Source organism: Chrysochloris asiatica, unplaced genomic scaffold, assembly GCF_000296735.1.
Source record: "Chrysochloris asiatica unplaced genomic scaffold, ChrAsi1.0 scaffold00308, whole genome shotgun sequence".
NCBI lineage: Eukaryota > Metazoa > Chordata > Mammalia > Afrosoricida > Chrysochloridae > Chrysochloris > Chrysochloris asiatica.
The window spans coordinates 2,148,754-2,161,461 of record NW_006408826.1 but is presented as its reverse complement, the minus strand read 5'-3'; positions in this window follow the sequence as shown (position 1 = coordinate 2,161,461).

Here is a 12,708-nt window from a genome sequence, read left to right as displayed (position 1 = left end):
TGGGGACTCCAAGCGATGCAATCTCAGTCCAGGAGTCGGCGAATCCTCGCCTCAGGCTAGCTGCCCAAGTTGCGACAACCAGATTCTCCAAGAGGAGAGAATGGCGCGCTGGGATCTGGGTGTCACTGGGACGGAGAGTGAAACTGACCGCGGTGGCTGCCACCTGCCACCTCCCACCCCCCGTCCCCACCCACAAGCCCCTCCCCCTAGGGCTGGTAGAACTGGGCCCCAAGTGTGCCTCCCCGACCGAAGGCTAACTCCTGGCAACTCTGAGATCGGGATCCGGTTGTAGTAAGCCCTGAATAAGTGGGTTTGACTTTTCGCCTGGGGCACACTATTGACCAAGCTCAGGGAAGGTCCCTGAGGATCCAAAGTAGAAGGAAAACTGCTCGGAAATGTTCCTAGAGGAGCAAGAGGCGGGGAGGGGGCGGGTGGAGACAGTCCAAAACAAGGAAGCCCGCGCTCGTTTGGGGAACTAGGGTGCCAACCAACAGCACTTGGTCCTCAGAGCCTTCCATTTATCAGACCATGGGTTCCAGCCTGGACGTGGAGACGTGTAGGCTCCCAAGCTGAAAATCCGTTTTCCCTCGTCCCACCCCACCCCACCCGCTCCTTAATTTAGTTTCGTTAATGGCATTAAACCAAGAGAAGAAATCATGTAGATGGATTAGTTTTACTGAATCCCAAGCGGTAACTCAATTACAAGGGCCGGCAGTGGCTTTCAAGACCAGGAGAGTGGGCTGCCCCAGCCGCCATTGGGTCTAAAAGTCAGCAACACTAGAATTTTGCAGCCTCTGTCCTCGGTCTTGGAGGAACTCAGGGCCTGTTTTTCTTGTAAATCACATCTAGTAATCTGAATGTGGACGACACAATGAGATTATCCACGCCAAAATTAGACCATTAATTAATCTCTGTACTCTGGGAAAGAAGGAACATCTCTTCAAAAGACCAGAATCTAAAGTGGGTGGAGACTTGGATGGGTCGAATTGAAAGGGCGAGGGGAAGGGAGTAGAGTTGACAGCCAATAACAATTAAATCGATTTAGCGCTTATCCTATGCCAAGCTTCCTGCTAAATGCTTTACATCATTACCCTACTTCATCTTCACAACAGCCCGAGGAAGTGTTGGTAATGTTGTGATTTTCCTTTTAAAAATAAGGAAGTTGAGGCTCAGAGAGGTTAAGCAACTTGCCCAGAGGTCACACAGCTGGTAAACGGTAGAGCCAAGAAAAATAAAAATAAAAAATCTAAGGGAGCTAGGAGAGAGAATCAGACAGGCACTCTCTTCCATCTCTTCTATTATCTCTCAGGACCTTTCAACAAGCCTTCCAGTATAAAAAGGGGCAGAGCACATTTTTCACTGCACTTATCTGCCAATCCTAAATTCCTCAAACTTTTCAAACTCCCCTAACTGAGCACATGCTCACATGCACACACTCCCAGTAAGCAACAAAGGAGCTCTGGTAGCGTAGTGGTTATGAATCTGGCTGCTAACCTCAAGGTCGGCAGTTCGAAACTACCAGCTATTCCACAGGAGAAAGATGAGGCTTTCCGCTCCCGTCAAGATTTACAGACTTAGATACCCTGTGCAGGGTCACTATGAGTCAGAACCAACTCTAGGGTACTTAACAACAACAAGAAGTAAGCAACCAAACCTTCTTTTGGGAAAAGGATCAGTGCTTCTCTTGGAAAATATGAAATCTGGTACTTAGGTTAATCCTGGGCACCTCAGCTTCCCTGCCACATAAAGACTTTATGGAAAATTTTCTGTACAGATAAGATCCTCTCCCCCCCCCCCCAAAAAAAAAAAAAAAAACCCACACACATCCTCTTGCCAATGGCGTCTCCTGCAAGGTTACTACTTCCGTCTGGAAACACAATATCACCTTATTCTTCCTTGAAGGCTAGTTGTTATTAACATTTGGCAAAGGTAAGGTGAGTTGTCTGCTTTCAAGGTTGATCATGTTGTCTTGTCTGTCACTGAACAAAAACAGGTGGAGGAATCTGTATTTCTTCATTGTAAACCATTTGGCAAAGTAACTAATCAGAAGAGAAAGGAAATAGACATGCCACTCAAGAACAATAGAGCTATGTGTCCATACGGAGACAAATCAATAACATTGTAAGGACTGTTATGGCAGAGAGCAATGACTGTGAATGTCCAAGTGCCAGGACCAGCAACCTCATCTCAAAAGAGCTTCTGATGACCTGACTAGGGAGAAGTTTCATAGGAACAAAATATTGTTGGTGCTGGTTAGAAAAGAAGTGTTCTAGCATCCAGCCCACATATAGAACAGTCTGCTGGCATAGGATCAGTCCTCTGTGTGAGGGAGTCTGGGGTGGCCTTTTTTTCCCCACCACCCAAGGGAATCACTCAATGAGCCCTGCCTGTAGCCTGTAGCACTGATCCAGCTCCCCCCTCTCACTGTCATCTAAGTACCTTCACTTTCAACCTAGCAATTTCAACTATTTGGTCACTTTATTTCTCTCTACGTTGTCATTAGTGTAGAATGTGTTCCATCCAGACTCTATCCTTCTTATGCAAGAGAATTCCACACACCCAATAAAACAGATTTGTGTGGGACACTATTAAAAGGAATAAGTAATGTGTGATAGGAATTCCAAAACAGAAAGAGACAAAAACAAAACGATAACACCAAAAACAGAGAATATTGTCCAAGAATTGTTGGAAGAAAACTTTCCTAAGATCATGAAAGACAAGAAGATACTCGCTCAAGAAGTTGAATGAACTCCAAACAGGATAGACCCCAAAAGAAAAACACCAAGACATATTATAATCAGACTTTTCAAAACCAAAGACAAGGAAAGAATCCTGAGAGTTGCTCAGGGGGGAAAAAAAAAAAAAAAAAGTTACATACAAAGCAGAACTAATAAGACTAAGCTCTGATTTCTCAGAAGAAAACATGCAGGCAAGAAGACAAATTATCAAGCAAGAATCATATCCAGCAAAACTGTCCAGCAAATATGATGTAGAAATGAGGTCATTTTCAGGCAAACAGAAATTAAAAGAATTTGTAAAAGCCAGACCAACCTTACAAAAAATACTAAAGGGAGTTTTTTGGATGGAGAACCTACAACGGCAGACAACAATCTGAGACTAACATACATGACAATGTCACCTAGATTCAACCCAGATACCTCCTTGTCATTGTTAAGTGCCATCAGTCCGTTTCCTATAGCAGCCCTATGTAGGGTTTCCGAGGCTTTCAATCTTTTGCAGGAACAGAAAGCCTCATCTTTCTCATGAGGGATGGTAGTTGGACTCTGACCTTGTGTTTCACAGTCCAGTGCTTATTGTGAGAGCCACTGTGCTCCCCAGATATAGAAGTATGCAAAGTAAAACAGACTTTTAAGACTGAAAAGAGAGAACCAGAGATACAGTTACAACAACAAAAAAAGCATTAAAGTAAAACGAGGGAATAATCCAGTTACAGAACTTCCAAATGAAGAGGAAATCAAATAGATTTCAAGAAAAAATACTAAATGAATAAAATAAACCTAATTGTAACCCTAAAACTAGACAAAATGAAGCCTCTCTCCTAGCCTTAGCCCAACCCAACCTTCACCCCTAACACTAACCTTTGTTGTTGTTGTTGTTGTTGTTAAATGCAGTCAAGTCAATTCTGACCCATAGGGGCCCTGTGTAGGATTTCCAAGGAGCAGCCAGTGAGCTTGAACCACCGACCTTGTGGTTCAAACCAACTTTGTAGTGCAGCACATTAACCACAGCGCCACACCAGGACTCCAACACTAACCCTAGTCCTAACCATAACCCTAACAATAAACAAAGTCCTAGACCTAGCCTGGTGTGGTGCTGTGGGTTAATGCGATCGACTGCAAAGTCCATTTGAATGGCAAGATCAGAGGTTCGAGCTCACCAGACCTCCTCCGAAACCCTATACAGGGTCGCTATGGGTCTGAACCAACTTGACAACATTTAACAACAACAGACCTAGCCTGGAGTCCTGGTATGGAGCCATAGGATAAGCACTCGACCTCAAGTTGGTTTGAACTGCAAGGTTGGCAGTTCAAACTCATCAGTTGCTCCTAGGAAACCCTATACAGGGTCACTATGAGTTGGAACCCCTAGTGATTATGAATCGGGCTGTGAACCGCAATTCGAAACTACCAGCTGTTCCATGGGAGAAAGATGAGGCTTTCTGCTCCCGTAAACATTTACAGCCCCCGAAACCCTCTACAGGGCCACTATGAGTTGGGACTTACTCCACCACACATAACCACCACCACCATGAGTTGGAACCAACTCGACAGCACTTAACAACAACAGACCTAGCCTAGGAGTCCTGATGTGGCACTGTAGGATAAGCACTGCACTGCGAATTGCAAGGTCGGTGGTTCAAACCCACCAGTCGCTCTTTGGAAACCCTATTTTGGATTGCTATGAGTTAAAACCTAGCCAAGACTTAGCCATAGTCCCAACACTAACCCTTACTCTTTACTCCTACTCACTCACCCACCCCAAAATCAATTAAGTAAAGCTTGGAGAAAGAGGATGATAATCCTATGCCAGTAAGTAACTTTGTCCTGGAATTACAGTAATTTTCTGAAATAAAATGTCACCTGACTACACCTCTAAAAGAGAGCTGGCCTCCTTAAGCCCACATTTGAACAATTTATACTTTGAAATTCAGATGTGAGTGCTTTGAAAGACATTCATTTCTCATTCAAAGCCTGTAATGGTTATTTACATGCCAATTCAAAGGTGCTTTCAAGGGGAATGGCTGGTGGGCTTGTAGCTGCTGAATCACAGGGCGAAATACTATGCTGCCTTAGTAACTGGGATAGCCATCATGGATTTCGCCTTCTGTCTCGGTATGCATACTGTAGGTAGCACACCCCATCCATCCAGAGGCCAAGGGGGTGCTAGAATCAGCCATCCTGTGGGATGGTACTGAGAGTTTCTTCCTCTTAGCCCTGTCATCTATCTCGTTGCTTTCTGCCTCATGCCAGAACCCAAATGCTCTGAACCCCAGCCTCTAGATTCCAGGTTTATTCCTCCTTCCCCCAAGGAGCCCTTTTGACACCTGTGGGTTAGGCTAACTGCATAGTCAGTCATTCTAAGCCCCTATCCACTCCGTGGGAGAAAGATGAGACTTTCAGGTTCCATAAAGATTTACAGTCTCAGAAACTCTATATGGAGTCACTATGAGTTAAGATCAACAATTTATCTAGGCAGAATGCTATGCAGTTTTTTGGTTACGTTGTTGTTGTTGTTAAGTACCATGGAGTCAGTTCCGACTCATAGTGACCCTGCACAGGGTTTTCAAGGCTGCAAATCTTTACAGGAACAGAACGCCTCATCTTTCTCCCGCGGAGCAGCTGGTAGTTTCGAACTGCCGACCTTGAGGTTAGCAGCCCGATTCATAACCACTACGCTACCAGAGCTTCTTCTTTGGTTATAGGATACCACCAAATGTCAATGTTTTAGAGACAGGATTGCTTCTCACTGGAGAATCCTTCACCGCAAAGAACTGACTGGTTCAAAAGCAGGTTGCTGGGTAAAAGCTACTTCTGGCTGGGGTGCTCGGCCTCGGGAAAGGTCCACTGGTCCTAGATCTGGCACTTGCATTTTAAAGCTCACCTATCAGCAATTTAAAGTTTGAGGTGCAGACAGGAGAAATTTGGAAGACTTTTCTTTCTGATTCAAATCCTTCAGCCTTTATCCACATCATAGTTCAACCGTGCTTTCCATAGAGCTCCCAGGTGAGTTGATGGAATGCTAAGAGTCATGGGAGGAAAGAAACATGAAAAAAGTACTGGAAGACAATCACCAAAGAAGGCCACAGTGGTAATTTTCAAACACGGCTCAATTCTTTAATACACATATTCTCTCCCCTTGATCCTTTGAGGCCTTGTAACCGTTCTCCCTAAAGTGTACGGTGCATTTGACGCTTTATAACATTTAACCAGTCAGCTGTTGTCGCTTCAGCTCCAACTCATGAAGGCCCCATGTGTGTCAGAGTAGAGCTGTGTTCTTTGAAAAGCTGATTTTTTTCAGAATTTGATCACCAGGCATTTCTGCAGAGGCACTTCTGGGTGTACTTGAACTTCCGACCTTTCAAATAGCAGCCAAGCATATTAACCGTATGCATGACTTTTATGCTAGGTTAGAAGAGACCATGGAACTTCTGCCCGATCCTCTTGGGATGCTTGCTCTGAGGAAGTCAGCCACACTTAAGAAGGTTACCATGCTGGAGAGATTGTGTCTCGGCTCTCCAGGCCCCAATGCCAGCTGAGCCTCCAGACAGCCAGTACTGATGGCCATCCAAGTGAGGAAACCGTCATGGAGATCCATCCCAGTGAAACCATCAGATGACTCCAGCCCTAACTAACCTCTGACTGCAGTGACACCCCACCTCAGAACTACTTGGTGGAGCCCTTCTTAAACTCCTGACCCATACAATTGTGAGCAAACGTAAACAGTTTCTGTTGTTGTTGTTGTTAAGGGCCATCGAATCAATTCTGACCCATCGCGACCCTGTATAGGGTTTCCGAGGAGCAGCTGGTGAGCTTGAACCGCCAACCTTGCACTCCAAAAGGCTTTGCAGTCTGGCGCATTCACCCAGAGCACCACACATGCAGCACTAGTAACTGGAATAGCCATCAATGATTTCTCCTACCCTTCTATGCATATGGTAGTATTTTCACTGCATTTATCCAAAAGTAACATCTCGTTCCCTTAGCCTTGAATCTAACTGGCCTTACTACTTGCTTTTACCAGTAGAATGTAGTCGAAATGATGCAATGTCAGTTCCAGACCTAGCGTTTAAGAGATGTGGTATCCCCACTTTCTTTCTAGAAGTCAGCCAGCATGTAAGAAGTTGGAGAGTCTAACACAACCATGCTGTGAGGAAGCCCAAGCTTCCTGACATGTGAAGGAGAACCAAGGAATCAAGGCTTCAGATATATGACTTTAGTCAAGCCAACCCCACTGGCTTCCAGCCTTTCAAGCTGCAAGGCTTCAGACTTCATGGAGCGGAGAAGAGCCAGTCTTACTGTGTCCTAACCAAATCCCTCACCCAAAGACCTGCGAGCAACCAAATAGTTGTTTTTAGGGGTAATTCATTACACAGCAAAAGCTAAGTGAAATGGAAATCCTAACATCATTTTAGAACCAAGTCCTCTCTGTTCCCTCAGTTTGTTTGCTAAAGACCAGAATGGATTTTGTTGTTACTGGTTGTCATTGAATCAATTCAGACTCAAGGCTCCATAGGGTTTTTCACATCTGGGACTTTTCAGAAGCATATCGCCAGGACTGTCTTCCCAGGCACTTATCTCTACTTACGTTCCCACCCCTTTTAGCTAGTAGTCAAGCTCTTAACATTGGAACCATATAGGAACTCCCAGAATGGTTTTTTGGAATGGGGGAAATTATAAGAGAAATGCCAATGATGTATCTGAAAATGGCTTAACACTAAAACATTTCCAATCTACACTAAACATCCATGAGGTTCTCTGCCTTCTTTGAAAGTGAACATTTGGGATGCTGGTCAGGAATGAACATGTTTAAGAGGTTTGCCACTTACATCTCCAGTGAAGGTGAAGACAATGAAGTCTAGCCTACTCACGGAGTCCATCTTTCCCCCCAACAGCAAACATGACTGGGCAGCACAGGCTCTATGTCCAGGATCCCCCATGTCAAAGAGAAGCAAGGACTCAGAGTTGGCCCTTTTCTGGAGAGAATGCTGCCATTGTCTTTCCTAGTAAATAACACACCAAGACTTTGGCAATGTTCACATTATGCTCCTGCCTCTATTTTCCTGACAATGAAAACAGAAAACACTTTTGGCAAGCACATTTCATTTCTTGAAAGCATCTGCGGTACAATAGTAAGTAGCTAGCATTTGCCCATCTCTTGACTCCTCAATGAGACTATAGGTTCCTAGGTGACAACAGCACGCAGGGAAGCTTTAGGTAATATGTTGTTGTTGGTAAGTGCCGTGGAGTCAGTTTCAACTCAGTGACACTGTATAGGGTTTCCAAGGGAGTGGCTGGTGGGTCTGAATCGCTTACTTTGTGGTTAGCAGTCCTGTGCTTATCCTACAACTCCACAACATAACTCCTTAGGTAATTTGTTGTTAAGTACCACTGAGTCAGTTCTGACTCGTAGTGACTCTGTATAGCAGAGGTGGGGAAATCGTTTGGTCTGGCCCTACCAAGGCAACCGCAGTTCTAGCCATCACATCTGTTGTTGTTGTTAGGTGCCATCAAGTCAGTACCAACTCATAGTGACATTATGCACAGCAGAACGAAACATGGCCCAATCCTGGGCCAACCTTACAACTTTTGCCATCGATGCTGCCACCTAGCCAATCCATCTCCTTGGGGGTCTCCCTCTTTTTCTCTGACCCTCCTTACCAAACATGATATCCTTCTCCAGTGACTGGCCCCTCCTGACAATATGTCTGAAGTATGAGAGACGAAGTTTGGCCATCTTGGCCTCCTAGGAGCACTCTGGCTGCACTTCTTCCAAAATGGATCTATTGGTTCTTTTGGCAGCCCATGGCACTTTCAATATTCTCCTCCAACACCCTAACTCAAAAGCATCAATTCTTCTACAGTCTTCTTTATTCACTGTCCAGCCATCACATTGTTGTTGTTGTTAAGTGCTGTCGAGTCGGTTCCGACTGATAGCAACCCTGAACACAGTTTCCGAGGCTGTAAATCTTTACGGAAGCAGAAAGCCTCATCTTTCTCCCAAGAAAGAGCTGGTAGTTTTGAACTGGTGACCTTGAGGTTAGCAGCCCGATTCGTAACCATTATGCTACCAGAATACTTGGTCAAAAAAGAGCTCCTTTTGACCAAATATAGCAGGCTAATTTTCAAGCTGATAATTTTGGATGGCCCACGAATGATATAAATTTTGACAGAAAAAATGGTTCCCACCCCTGCTGTATAGAATTTCTGTGGAGTGGTCCACCTTGTGGTAAGCAATCCTGTGTTTATCCTACAGCATTACACGAGGTGATATGTTGTTGTTGTTGTTAAGTGCCGTCGAGTTGGTTCCATTTTGCTTTGCTGTCAGCATGTACCAGAATGGTTGCCAATGCAGCATGACCAATAACCAGGGAGGAAGGTATTATATGGTATGTCAGAAACCATGAAGCAAACCAAATCTTCTGATGCCAAATCAATGCCAACTCACAACAACCCTGGGGGACAAGGTAGAACTGTCCCCATAAGGTTTTCATGACTGTAAATCTTTCTAGAAGCTGACTGCCACATTTTTCTCCTCTTGTGGAGGGGCTAGTGGATTTGAACCTCCAACCTTTCGGTTAGCAACTGAGTGCTTAAAAACTGAACCACCAGAGTATACGTCATATACACTGTCAGTTCATCCATGTCATCACCCTAAAGTTAGCCACTGGCACCGGCAGTTTACAACTAATGAAAGGGGCTGAGAAAGGGCAATTCACCTCCCCATGTTCCTGCAGCTAGTTAACAGCTTTAGCAGGATTTGAACCCAGGTCTTTCTGTTGCTAAAGCCTATGCTCTTTTCACTGCCAACTGTTGACATAGTAAAAAGGGCGTGGCTACCAAATATGACACTGCTTGGCGTTGGCCAGAGGATTCTGGAATACTCCATGAATCGTGAGTGATACTCTGATGAGAGAGGCCATTTCTGAGTCATCCAGTCAGAGGAGCTATGACACTGGGACCAAGGGCAGAGGTGTTCTCTCCAGAGACACTTCAGTCACATCCACAACTCCACACTGCAAAGCTTTTGTCTTCCTTCTGAAGCACTGTGCAAGATGATCTGTTGTCAACTCAGCTACCACCACCACTATGGATCAAGGCCAGGAACGAGCTTTTCCAGAAGCACCTTCCCTGTTTGCTTCCAGGTTACAGTTTGCCACTGAGAGAAACTCACTCGAGGCTCAGAGGATTAGCACAGATCAGAAGTTACTGTTCCCAGGAGGCTTCGACAGTCAGACAGCCTCGCTTCACAGATCTAGCTGTGTGCTCCCACTTCATGGAGGCTTTTTGCAGCTAGGCCTGATGACTTCTCAGGATTCCTGTGCATTCTGGCTTCTCCACCTCCTCCAGTGATTCAAACTGAAGTCCTTCGTGACATTTGTCTGGCCCTTGGGCGACCTCCCAGGCTCTTTACTCCTCTAGTTACTTCCACTTTGTGTGCACCTTAGTTTTTATATGAGCCCCTTTGTTGTTGTTAAGTTCATTCAAGTCTGTTCTGACTCATAGCAACCTGTATAGGGTTTCTGAGGAGAAGCTGGTGAATTTGAACCACCGACCTTGCAGTTAAAACCAACCTTCGGGTTCAGCACATTATCCCACAGCGCCACACCAGGACACCTTGAAACCTGTTGTTACTGTAATGTATTGCTGTTGTTGTTAAGTACCATCAAGTCAGTTTGAACTCATAGTGACCCAGTACAGGGTTTCCGAGAAGCAGCTGGTGGGTTTGAACCACCAACCTCGCAGTTAATGGTCTAGAACTTATCCCACAGTGCTACACCAGGACTCCATGTATTTTCATTGCTTAGAAGCCAGAAAAGACTGTAGGAAGACAATTTGCTTTCCATTCCCAACTCTAGACTACTTGCCTCTCCTCAGTCCAATAGCATTGAGGCTTATGGAGTCTCCCTGGGCACTGTGGGAATATCTCAGCAGAAAGAACTGTTGGCAACTCTCTTTCTTCAGTGCTGAGCAAAGTCTGGATGGAGCACTAAAAAGACCCAGCATAAAAAAACCAGAGAGAGGGAAAATGAACATCAGACCTGTGTTGGTAGTGTTCTAGGTCTCCTAGAGGCCAAGAAGGAAGGCACTGAACAAGTGGACCAGGTCACTATAGACCAGGGTCACATGAGGGTCCAGGGAAAATGGAAACCCATTCAGCCATGAACTGACCCTACTCTGTGGGAAACAAAGCATGTAAGTGAGCCCAGCAACCAGAGAGAGGTCTATCAATCAGAATACACAATGAATATCTAAAGAAAGAACTGGGCAGAGGGAAAGACAAATGGCAACTCGAACAACAACAGCAAAATAGGAGTAGCATTAAAATGAACTTTCTGGAGATACAAAATGTGATCCCCCAAATAAAAAATGCCAAATGAGGGAGATCATGAGACTTGGAGGATAGATCCTGAAGAGAATTGATGTTCTAGAAGGTTCTAGAAGGAGAAGAGGGAAGAGACAGAATAAATGTAAAAAAAGAAAAGGTAATACAAGAGAGCTTTTCTGATCATAACAGCTATAAAATTGAAATAAACAATTTAAGATATTCTCCTAAAACACCACTGGATCAAAAGGAAATTACCAACGATTGCCAAAGCTATTAAAAAGGAAAATTTTATTTCAGAACCTATGTAACACAGTGAAAATTGTACTGTGGGAAAAACAGTCTATTGCTACATGTCTTCAGTATTAAGGAACAAAGATAAAAAAGTAAAGGGACTTAGTATTCATTTTAAGATACTTGGAAAAGAACCACAAATTACACTGAAAGGATGTAGGCAAAGGACTTAATATCAATAAAAGCTGGAATTAATGAAACAGAGAGCTTAAAATAGTTGGAAAAGACATAATAAAACAGATAACCCTCTTGAAAGTTGGATGAAGAAAGAAGCAAGAACCAATATTGACAAGACTGAAAATAAAAATAATATACAACTACTGATAAGAAAATGAATTTCCAAAGAAAAAGAAAACTGCATTCAAGCACTATGGCAGCACATTTGAAAACCTAAAGCGAAAGGTTTACTTTCTATAAATTGAAATGGATGCCAGAAGACATGGAAACATTAAATAGAACAATTATTACTAAGACATTGAAAAACTACCAGAGGAAGGCATCAGAGAAGAAAAGTTCATGTTCTACTTCAAGGTCATTTAAACTACTCTAGGCCTAGTGGTTACGAATCGGGCTGCGAACCGCAAGGTCAGCAGTTCGAAACTACCAACTGCTCCGTGGGAGAAAGATGAGGCATTCTGCTCCGGTAAAGATTTACAGCCTCGGAAACCCTGTACAGGGTCGCTATGAGTTAGTACCGACTCCACGGCACACAGCCACCACCAGTCCTGGTGTGCCACTGTAGGATAAGCATTAGATTGCAAGGTTGGTTTGAACCACAAGGTCAGCGGTTCAAATCCACCAGCCGCTCCTTGGAAACCCTATACTGGATCACTATGAGTTGGAACCAACTCCATGGCAACAGGCCATAAAAGGACGCACTGGACTGGGAACCACGAGGTTGATGATTCAAACCCAACAACCACTCCTTGGAAACCCTATACAGGATCACTGTGAGTCCGACTTGACCCCACAGCAATTAACAACAGCCCATAAAAAAAGAAAAGCGTCCTCGTTCTTTTTTGCTGAAGCAAAGCTAAGTGGCATATCCAAACCTACAAGGGAGACTGCAACAACAACAACAAAAACTATAGACACTGTAATGGTTAGGGGTTTCTGTCAACTTGACTATGCCAGGCTTTCCAGAGGTCTAGCAGTTGCAACAGGAGCTCTGGTAGCGTAGTGGTTACGAATCGGGCTGCGAACCTTAAGTTCAGCGGTTCGAAACTACCAGCTGCTCCGCGGGAGAACGATCAGGCTTTCTACTCCCGTAAAGATTTACACCCTCGGAAACCCTGTACAGGGTCGCTATGGGTCGGAACCGACTCGACAGCACTTAACAACAACAACAGC